The sequence below is a fragment of the Magnolia sinica genome, chromosome 10, assembly GCF_029962835.1.
Source record: "Magnolia sinica isolate HGM2019 chromosome 10, MsV1, whole genome shotgun sequence".
Classification (NCBI taxonomy): Eukaryota; Viridiplantae; Streptophyta; class Magnoliopsida; order Magnoliales; family Magnoliaceae; genus Magnolia; species Magnolia sinica.
Window position 1 is genome coordinate 30,045,605 of NC_080582.1, and position 12,293 is coordinate 30,057,897.

The window sequence follows — 12,293 nt, forward strand, 5'->3', positions numbered from 1 at the left end:
CCGACTTGAGGGGCCGCTTGGAAGAAGCTACTTAGAGCTCGAGTTTGTCGGGGGCGAGCTCTGGGCTAAGTGTGTAAGACCCGTATCCTAGACCGTATCGTTCCGTAGGCTTCCCCGATCTTCCCGGTCGAATTTCTGCAAACTTCGACTTTTATCTGACGTTTGCGCGCGATCCTAAGCCGAGTCCTGTCAACCCGAGTCAACTCAACCTGAGGCTTATACCCTAGCAACCACGCCATCGCCACGATTCTGATGCCGCGTCTAGCGTGCCGAGGTGATAAGCAAGCCAGGAGATGTGGGCCTGCGTTCAGTTCGAGGAAAACACCATGCGTTGCAAAATTTAAGAGAATCTCTACCGAATGTCACATCCATCAATCAATCACTCCCATCAAGGGTCAAGTATATGTCAAGTACACATCAACTCACACCCATCCCCAAGCAACCCCTAAAGTCAAAAAGTTTTTACACACCCCATACCTTTCTTACACCATCTACCAATAAAGTCAAAAAGCTCTTACACACCCCATACCTTTCTTACACCATCTACCAATAAAGTCAAAAAGCTCTTACACACCCATCACTCACCACATCCATCACCCACATCTCTCTCTCTCTATAACCCTCTCTCTCTCATTCTCAAACCACTTTCCCAAGCAAGAGAAAAATCAATCGTCCAAGCTCTTTCAACCTCCAAGAGACCTTTGTGTGTGGCCCACTTCCTACCCTCTCATCTCCCATCTTAACCATCCAAACTCCATCTCTTCCGTTAGGATCGAAGCTAAGGAGCAAAGGAAGCCTGGGGAGTAAGAAGAAGTGGACGGTGGGTGATCTTAGACCCATATTTTTATTCTTTTTTGTAGTCTTTTGTGATCTAAGGGCCCACATATGGTGGGACCCACTTTAATGTATGCTTGATCCAAGAGGGGCCCATAGTGGCGGGGCCCCTCCGTCATCTCCGATCTCTCTTCCCTCTTCTCTCTTCTCTCTCTCTCTCTCTCTCTCTCTCTCTCTCTCTCTTCCTATGATCATGGCCCACCCATGATGTGTGTATTTTACCCAAGCCATCCAACTAGTGGGCCACCTTAATCCTTATTTGGGGGCTGCATGATCGGACGGTCACACAGGCCCAGATGAAAGGTAAACACAAATATTAGATGGGTCCAAAATCAGGTGGGCCACGTCCATGTGAGACCCACTATGATGCCTGTGCTGTATCCACACTGTCCAGGGACGCTGGATGTGGGCTAGCAGTGAAGTGTGAACTGACGTAAGGTGGAGCTAACAGTGGAGTGTGAGCGAACAGTGGGTGTACTAGCTAGCAAGAGAAAGAAGAAGATTAAATATTATTATTTTTATATATTAATATAATATGCTTATGGGGAGGGTGGCCTGTGCGTGGGACACACCTCTACCATTCCTTTAACCTGCAGCGTGCAGCAGCGTGGTAGATAGCAGGGTCTGTGGGACCCACTGCCATCTGACGTCAGCAGTTCTATGGGCCCCAGTGAGATCTAAATCGTCCAGTTAGTGGGAACCAAATCCATAGCTCACGTGGTAGACTGAGTGAAAGATACCTCGTTTCAACGCTGAGGTCTTGGCATTGATTCCTTACTGGGAGTGGCTAGCAGTGAAGTGTGATCTGACGTGGGACCCATCCACGCCGTCCATCCATTAGGGTGGGCTCCACCATAGTGTATGTGAGATCCAGACTGTCCACCATCCTTGGACGGTGGACACACTCCACATGTGGGGCCCTCCTTGATGTATGTGACCGTCTAGGCCATTCAAGGGCCTAGATGTTACATGCATATAATATATATTATTATATTATATATTATATATTATATTATATTATATTATATTATATATATATGATATGTGAGGGTGGGCCCTACGTGGGACCCACCTCTGCCTTGTTTTAAAGCAGCAATAGCTGCATGTACGGTAGCCATATGGCAATTCTGTTGCCGTGCAACTAGCTATTGTACACAGCAGCAAGCTCTGTGGGTCCCACCTATTCCATCCACGCCGTCTGTCTATGGGACCCATCATGATGCATGTGTTGTATACAAACCGTCCAACCATTTGAGATATCATTTTATGGCATGAACAAAAGAGTGGGTTAGATCTAAAGTTCAAGTGGACCCCACCATTTAAATAGTGGACTGTGACATCCACCGTTCAAACTCCTAATAACCACAGTAGTTTTCAATTAAGTTGATATTTGTTTTTATTTCATCTATCTCTATGTTAACTTATGAATAGGTCGGATCACAAAACACATAAGGGTGGGCCTGATTGTTATACCTGAGGCCCATTGGTGCGGCCCAAGTTGATATACATAAGGCCCATCGGTGCGGCCTATTTGATATACATGAAGCCCATTTGAATTGGCCCATTTGATTAGGCTCATTAGGATCGGCCCATTTGATTGGCCCATTTGAATCGGCCTATTCGATTCGGCCCATTTAATTAGGCCCATTGGAATCGGCCCATTTGATCGGCCCATTCGATTAAGTCTATTTGATTAGGCCCATTTGATTCAGCCCATTTGATTGGCCCATTTGAATCAGCCCATTTGATCGGCCCATTTGAATCGGCCCATTCGATTCTGCCCATTCGATTCGACCTATTTGATTCGATCATGCCTTGGGAGCAATGATGGTTTGACGTCCACATTGTAGAGCAATGATGGTTAAATGTACACATTGTAACTCTCCTGAGGGCCCATTGTTAGGCCCATACTTGTAGTGTGTAGGCCGTCTAGGCCCATCTTCGTTACGAACAAGAATCCATCGCCATATAACATGTTTAGTATAGTTCCATGATTCATGATCATATGCATCATATGTATGCTTGATATGAGAAGTGACTGATCATAGCATATGTTTTCGGGTAGATTGTTTATAGGCTCCCGGATAGGTGGTGTTGCCCTATATGTGCGTACGATATATGCAAGATTGTTGTATGACTGGATAGTGTGATTCTTGCATTTCGTATTGTGTGACATGGTTACTATACGCCCTAGCGACATCAGGGCCGTAGCCTCTACAGGCGTATCGTGGTTGGTAGGATTGGATACCTGAAATCTTGTTCTACATGGGGTGTTATAGATATCCCTGGGTAAAAGTCCTTAAACCCTTATGGTACTATGAGGTTGCTCTAACGTCTAGATAGTGGGTGCATGAGCGTCGAGTGCCGATTACCAGATGGTCGTGCTTTCCATTGTGTCATGGTCGGTTGGAAGGGGGTGCAACTTTACCTGCCCGAGAGGAGGGGGCAAAGCTAGGCTGAGTTTGACTAGCCCGAGGAATGGGTCCGCTATCGACGAGTCGGGCCCGATATTGGCAGACGGATAGTGAGGTCTCTTCCACTCACCTTGTTGTGTGCGATGGGGCAGCAATTTGGTTCGAAGTGTACTAGACCCCAGTTATATTCCAAAGTTGAACTGTATTGATATATGGGCTTAGATGAGGATTGGTGTGCTTAGTTTGCATCTCGCATCGCATAGCTAACATCATTCATGCCTTGCATCGCATAGCCTTAGTACGGCTAATGGTATTCATGGATTCATTAGCATGTTCCACATTACTCTGATATAGCATAATTATATTACTACCTTGCGCACATACTTTCACCACCCTCTAAGCTTTCCATAAGCTTATGCACGACTGTTGCGTGCAGGTGACGTTGGACTGCAGCAGCGCTGAGGCAAGAGCGCTCAGTAGATCATCTTGGAGCTTTTTGTTCACCATCAATGTATTTCAATTTATGCGCTTTGTACTTGTAAATTTTTTTTATCATAATGGAAATATGATGGGCTTTTTTGTTGTTGTTTGTGGGTTATGCCTTTGGTTATACTTATTACGAATAAAACTGATATTGAAAATCCTCCTCGTAGCATCCCAAGATCGGAACCTGGCGAATAGGTGATGGGAGCCGAGAATGGGATACTACAGAGGCTGTCAGTGCTGGATTTGGCGATCGAGAATTTTGTGAGCCCGGTTTTCGAGTTTGGGGCGTGACAAAGTGAAAAGGGCAAGCTCCAAGTCCTAGAGGGGGGAGGGTGAATAGGACTATGCCAAATAAAAATTAAAATGCAGAAAATAAATACAGATAGCAGAAATCTAAAGCAACCTCAAATGCACAAGTATTGAGAGGTTGATACAAATGTTGTTCCAAGGACAACCTTGCACCAAAAATCAATGGCTTATGGTAGGACAACCTGATTTCTAGAACTTCAGCGAGTATCAAAAACTTAAATCAATACAGAGGCAAAAGAAAGAAATCTGGCTATTAGAACAATCACCACAAAATATAAAATAGATACAAGCATTCACACACATAACCAGATATAATCATCCACCACAACTCCAAGAATTATAGTGGTTCGTGTGTGTACACCAACTGTTTGCAAACAGCTACACAACTACTCTACTCCCAATATCCACACCCACGGGATATTGGCTTTCACTAAGAAAGAAGGTTTTCCAAGGTTCACCTTACAACCTTTACAGATGTGTTTTTCAATGGGCTTACACAATAAAAAACCCCACGCTGAGATTTTCCTAGCTGATCTCAATCAAAACCACAAATAAAGATTTTACTGGCTGAATCTCACAAACCAAAAATACAAAAAACTGAAAACAGTACTTATCTGAAGAATGTTCTTCGATGTAGCTGGTAAAACTGTTTCTTTGTAGATGAAGATGTTCAATGTTCAATCTCACAAATGAAGAGGTTTTAGGTCTAGATGTATTTTAAATTAAATCCACCCTTAGGCTACTTGGATTCAATTTCTTGGATCTCAAAAAGGGTTAAATCAAAATCCCTTTTATATCAAGTAGAATGGAATCACAAGAGATCAAGAAATTAAGAAACCAAAAAGCTATTTAAAATAATTATAAATACCTCACAATAGCTTCACAATAGTGGGGACTAATCTCTCAGAGTGGTGGCTTGAATTGGCTTGGAATGAATGAATAAATCTGAGAAATGTCCTCTATTTATAGGTTGTAATTCGGTTCCCTTGACTGGTCTAAGGTTCGGCTCGACTGATCCTGGCAGAACCACTTTTTAAATTTTCTAGCATGATCGGATAAAACAGATCCTCGACTGGTCGAATGGCTCTCTCGACTGGTCGAGTGGTCAGCTCGACTGGTCGAGTGGGCAAAATGCGCATTGCTGGAGTTCGAGTCGAGACCTGCTCAACTGGTCGAGCCAGTCTCCATGACCGGTCGAGCAGGGTACTCGACTGGTCGTAGACCAAACAACCTTATTCAATTTTTTGAGTAAAATCCTGGACTGGTCGAGAAAAACCATGGATTGGTTGAGTCGGTGCTTAAACTAGTCGAACAATGACTAGGACTAGTCGAAGCAAAGCCTAAAATAAGTACTATGACCCAATATAAATATACAACATTAATGACCTAATCTTAAGGTCTTTCTAGGGTCATGTATACCTTAAATGTGAGTATTAAAATTGTAACATCGGTCACTTCGGTAGATAGGTTACTTTGAAGATCATGAAGCTTCTCCTCGTATACTTGAACTTGTGTCTTGAACTTGTGTTCTTAAACTTGTGTTCTTGAACTTGAGCTTGAGTTTGAGTTTGATCTTGAAATGTACTTGAACTTGAGCTTGAAATGTACTTGAACTTGAAGGTGAGCTTTCCATCTATCAAAACAAGTCAATTACATTGAAGTGGTTTGGCATAAAAAAATTTGACAATACAGGGTGCTAGATTTACAACATAGCACTTACACTAAGGCCTCAGAGCTGGAAGCGATTGCAGAAGCCCAAGCAACGGCCAATGCTAATGTTGAGGTCCTTCGCGAGGACCTAAGGGTTTCCAGGGAGGACCAAGCCAGCAACGCCTCTTTACTGGCTGAGGAGCAGTGAGAGAACACCACCTTGGCGGCCCATGTGGTTTAGGTGGAGGTGAGGACCTCTAAAGCAGAATCCCGCCTAGTTTAGGTGAAAGTTTAAGTAGTCGAGGCAGAGGTTAAGTGGCAGAAGTCGAGGCTGTAATTTCTGAGAGGGAGGCAGATGCAGTGGAGGCCTTCAAGGCATTTGAGGATCATGTGGCCGAGCCAGAGGGGATGTTTAGCCCTGGCTTCTAGCGTTGCTGAGAAGTTGTCCAGTGCCAGTGCCCTGATCTTAACTTAGGGTGTCTTGATGACGACGTCGCTGAAGCCTCCGAGGTTGCTACTCTTGGGGCCAAGGAACTTCCTTAGGGAAAAGGTTTTTTGTAAATGTATATCTTTTTGGACAACTTTGTAACATTCTCCCTCATTAATGTGATTTTTTTCCTTTTGCCTAGCTCTCTGTTTTTTCTTTGTTGATGGTTGTGCATGATTACTTAGTAGATGGGATAGTTGACTTAGTAGATTAACTTAGTGATTTAGTTGTCGAGAATGTGAATTTTGGTTAGGTGGTTGTTGAAAACACGAGGTTAGTAGAATCAGAAAATACTTTTTCCTTTTTATTCATAAAGGGAGTCTTTTACATGTAACAATCATTCGATGGTCGGTAGCTTGCTCCTAGGGTGAGCTATCGTTGTCTGTAGATTTTCCCTGGGCTTATTCTTATTGATAGTAGATTTTCAGGTGCCTGGCATTCCACAGGTGGGGTAAGAGTTCACCCTACATGTCTTTTAGTCAATATGTACCTGGGTGGGTCATACTGGCTACCCTATACGACCCTTCCCAGTTTGGCCCCAAGGCTCCTGAGCTGGGCTCCTTGGTTTTCTTAAGATTTTCTGAAGTACCAAATCCCCTACTTATAATCTATGTACTTTAACTCTCGTATTGTAATGTCGAGTAGCCCTGTGTTGGTAGGAAATGAGCCTTATCTGTGCCTTTTACCTTAATTCTTCAATCAAATCCTGACCCAATGTTAGTTATATGTCATTTTCTTTCATGCCAAATAGCTCGGTTCAACTTGAAGTTATCTTGATCTCAACTGGTACCACTGCTTCTACATTAAAAGCTAGGGAGAATGGAGTTTCCCCAGTCGTTGCACAGGCCATGGTTCGATACGCTCATAAGACATGTGGTAGCTCATTAGCCTAAGCTCTCTTGAATTTTTTGAGTTTGGTTTTTAAATGGGTTTTTATGATTTTATTCACAGCTTCCACTTGTTTGTTAGCTTGGGGATGCCTAGGTGAGGCGAAGGTGTTACGAATGCTAAGCTTCTCGCACAATCCTCAGAAATGAGCATTGTCAAACTACCCGCCATTGTCAGTAACGAGTGTGGGGGATACTGAATCTGTAAATGATATTTTTTTCAGATAAATTCAGTAGTCTTTTGCTTGGTAATCCTTACTAGGGGCTCGGCCTCTACCCACTTGGTGAAGTAGTTGACTGTAATAATGGCGAATTTGGTCTATCCTCTACCCATCCGCAACAGTCCTATGATGTCAACTCCCCATTGTACGAAGGGCCAGGGACCACTCATTGGGGTTATATATTCAGGTGGTTGTCATGGTACCATAGCGAAGTGCTGACACTTGTCATACTTTCTTATATATTGCTTTGCGTCTTCATGGATGGTCAACCTGTTGTATCCTTGTCGAATCACCTTGTGGGCTAGGGCCCTTTTACCCGAATAGGTTCCCTAGATGCCTTCATGGACTTCCCTTAGAACATATTTGGTTTCATCATATCGTAAGCATCTCAGATATGGCAAGGAGAACCCTCTTTTATAGAGACACCTCCTATGATCATATATCGAGCAGACCAGTTTTTGATTTTGCGGGCCTCCAGCTTGTCCTCAGGCAACTCGCCCTGTCACAGATAGCGTACGATCGGCTCCATCTAGCTAGGTGATTGGTTTATTGGGATGGTCTCCTTTTTGTTGGGCTAGTTAATGCTAGGCTCGGGCAAGAATTTGATTGGATAGGTCCTGTCAAGGTCGTGTTGACCGCTGCAGCTAATTTAGCTAAAGTGTCTGCTTGTCTTTTTTCTGTTACTGAGGAATGGGGTAAGTGAATTCAGCAATGAAGTCGATGGCCTTTAATCGCTGCCCTTGGTCGATATATGATCTCAAACTCACCAAGCTCGATTGCCCATTTTATAGTCATCCTTACACTTTTGGTTTCGACAAAACTTGACGGAGTGGTCGATCGGTTGGAACCACAATAGTATTAGCCTAGAAATAAGGTCAGAGGCATCGAGATGATATGATCAATGCTAGTAGTAACTTCTCTATATCTAGGTATCATGTCTTGGCTTCGACCATTGTTTTACTCACATTATAAAGTAATAGTTGCTTATTTTCCATTTCTCGTATTAGGGTCGAGCTGACTACTATAGTTGACATCGCTAGGTATAGTTGTGGAGGGGACCTCAAATATTCCTTGAGTTGTTGAAACTCTTGCTCGCACTCATCCGTCCAGGTCGGCTTCATGTTTCCCTTTGGCTACTTGAAGAATAGCAAGCATCTATTTAAGGCCACTATTCTGCCTATCAGGCATTGAATCTTTTTTGTCATTCTAGGGGAGGTCATCTCTAGAAGGGCTCGAATCTTGTCGTGGTTAGCTTTTATCCATCTCTGGTTGACCGGGAAGCCTAGGAACTTTCTTAAGTTGATGTCGAAGGTGCGCTTGTTTGAGTTCAACTTCATTTGGTCTTATTTATGATTGTGAACATTTCCTTTAGATTTGTTATATGGTTCCTTTCTTCGGCACTCTTGATGAGCATGTTGTCGACATAGACTTCCATTGTGTTCCTGATCTACTTAGTGAACATTTTGTTCACTAGGTGCTCGTAGGTTGCTCCGGCATTTTTAAACCAAATGGCATTACTCGATAGTTGTACAGTCCTTTATCGGTGACAAATGCCATTTTTTACTTATTGTGTTTATGCATGGTGATTCAATTATATCCTGACTATACATCCATGAAACTGAGGAGCACATGCCTGGCGGTACTATCCACTAAGTGGTCGATCCTTGGGAGGGAAAATCAATCTTTTGGATATGCCTTATTCAGGTTGGCATAATCTATGCAGACCTACCATTTTCCACTGGCCTTTTTTACCAACACAACATTGGCCAGCCAGTCGGGATATTAAATTTCTTCGATGAACCCGACCTTAAGGAGTTTGCTAACCTCCTCATCGACGGTCATGTGTCTCTCGGGGTTGAACGCTCATCTTTTTTGCCACACTGGTTTGTAGTTGGGGTTCACGTTCAGCCAATGGACCATAATCTTTGGATCTATACTGGGCATATCCCAGTGGGACCAAGCAAAGACATTAACATGTTGTCTTAGTAGGTTGGCTATCTCGACTTGAAGCGTTTGAAATTGCGGTAGCACTGCTATTATAGAAGTATGAATAGATGTCTAAGTGTCCCAGAGGGGGGTGAATAGGACTTCTTAAAATCTATGCCCATTTAAAATCCTAATTGCCTAACTTTAAACTAATTTGCAATGAAGCTAAGTAAGGCAATTTAACTCTAAGGCTTCTAGGATCCAATTCCATAGGCTACACTAGATATACAAGTAAAGCAACTAGCCTATAAAGATAGTGTATATGAGTGTGTTTGATGTGATTCCTATCAATCCTAGACATTCATCTAATCACGCATCATAATTAAGCATTCAAGGTACACGAGCATAATTAAATAAATGTGTAAAGACAATCCTAAACACAATCATATATAGTGGTTCGGCTATGTGCCTACTCCACTCCCGGTTGACGCACTCCACCTTAGAGTGTGCTGGATTTCACTATCAATGGTTTTAAATTAGGTTGACTATAAACCTTTACAACCTACATAAGATCAATTGAGGAGCCTACACAAAGCAACCTTAGATGCCTACGCAAGGCAACAAGTCCTATACAAGGACATAACTAGAAGCCTACACAAGGCAACCTTATGCTTACAGAAGGGAATGCGTCATACACGAGGACAACAAGTCCTACACAAGGACATAACTAGAAGCCTACACAAGGTAACACGTCCTATACAAGGACAAAACTAAGAGCCTACACAAGGCAACACATCCTACACAAGAACAAAACTAGGAGCCTACACAAGGCAACCTATGCCTATATAAGGCAACACATCCTACACAAAGATAAAACTAGGAGCCTACATAAGGCAACCCATGCCTACACAAGGCAACATGTCCTATACAAGGACAACAAATTCTCTCATCAAAGGCTTACATAAGGACTTGAGTTGGTTTTTTTTCTTTGGCTAGCCAACAACCTAGGTCCTACACACACAGGTCAGGGTCCTACAAAAGAACCTAGGTAAGTTTGAATACAAACTCTTGTACTATAACCTACACAAGGAAGAAGCATAAATAATGGACTCTAAAGATGACAACTTACTTGTCTAATTGAACCCTGCTTGTTTCGCCTCTTAGGTTGCTTGATCTTCACTCTCCTGTGCTTCAATTAGCTCCCTGATGCTCCCTCGATCATGTTGTTGCTACTTTGCCAAGACTTCAGTTTCACGATCAATCTCCTTGCATTTGATGCTTCTTTCAAGATGACCAAGGTGATGGGAGTATGTTGAATCTCCAATAACTAATGAGAAGTTCTTATTCATAAGGGATTCAACTGATGGACACTTAGAGTATCATAGAGACTATAGATATACCTATAAAGTTGATCTCAATACTCTAGAGAAGGCATGAGATTATGTTCTTCCTTATTAGAAGCATGGAATGCTTATTTAAGTGATGAATCACAAGGAAGAAGACATGAATCTTAATGGAAAAGAGTTATAGGCTATAGATTAGGCTTGGGGTGCACTAGAGTCTCTAAACTGCCAAATTCCCTCATTTTCGTAAAGATCTGGATGTTATTTTTATAAGGAAAAAGTCCCAAAGGATCTTTAATGGCTATATTTCGGTTGTAACGAGTAGGTGTTCGGTCGTACCGAACTATCTTTGGTCAGACCAATTTTTCTCTCTGTAGGACCGAATAAGGACCAAAAGCTGTTAGACAGTTTTTGCCATTTTCGGTTGGACTGAAGTTGACCTTCGGTTAGACCAAATTTATGTTCGGTCGGACCGAATTAGGGCCAAGGCTTACTGGAATGTTTTGGCCCTTTTCGGTCGGACCGAAGCATTCTTTAGTGGGGCCGAACTTGCCATTCGTCAGAACAAGTCCAATCGAATAGTGGCCAGATTTTCCTATTTTGTTTTTACCCTGCAATGGCCTGATTCGGTAGGACCGAAACCATCTTCGGTCAGACCGAAGGTTGCTGATCTCAATTATTTATTTCAGTAACACAAACCTTTAATGCTAAGCTAAGCATGATAGGATATAGGATCTTGTGGCCTAAGGGATGATCAAAATGGGTTATCTTATTAGGTCCAAATCATCTAGAGGTTAAGGAGTTGTTTTGGGTCAAGGGTTAGGATCACCAAGGCTACCTATTTACCTATTCTTACCATCTTGATGCTTCTGCTCCTCTTATGTCTTCGATCTTCACTTTTCAAAGGCTCAACTGACACAATGACTCATGTGATTGACAAAATAGGGTGCAAGAATGAGTGCACTAATAATCTCCCTCTTTGTCAATTACGTGACAAAAATCTAACCAATAACATGTCATGGTGCATACCAATGACAATGATATACCAAAACAACTAAACTAAATTACATGTTAAATATAAATGATTTACAACTCGATATACTAAGACATGTAAATTGCTTTCCTGAACAACCTGCAACCCACCAAATAACCATATACATGAGAATGAAAGTTTTGGTGGGATTGATCTTTCTCCCCCTTTTTGTAAGTATTTGACAAAGGGTTAGTCCAAAAAAAAAAAAAAAACACACATATGAACCAACTTATAGAAATCAAAGATTTTCTAGTAAAGACTTATACTAACACAGGTTAGGGATGCATATTGACATGAAAGCATGGAGCATTCAAATTAAAGTCATCCAAAGGATTTACTAATGTAAACCGTAATGACCAAGGATAATCTATGCTAAAAACATGTGATTTGAAGTTCAACAATTTTAAAGCTTATAATACCCTAATACAAGATGAGGTTTAATCCTCAGATTTTCTAATCGCACACAAAATGAGGCTAGAGTCCTCTGCTTTGCCTATAGAATGCAAAATGAGCCTATTTCCTTAAATTTTTGCTATAAAAACCATACAAATAGATGATAGAAGTATAAAGACAAATCAACACACTATCCATGTCCAAAATATATATCCAGGCACAAACTCCATATCCAAAAATCACAACATACACACAAAGATACCCTAAGACTAAATTGATCTAGAGGGGCCATGCTCTATGACGTCATCCT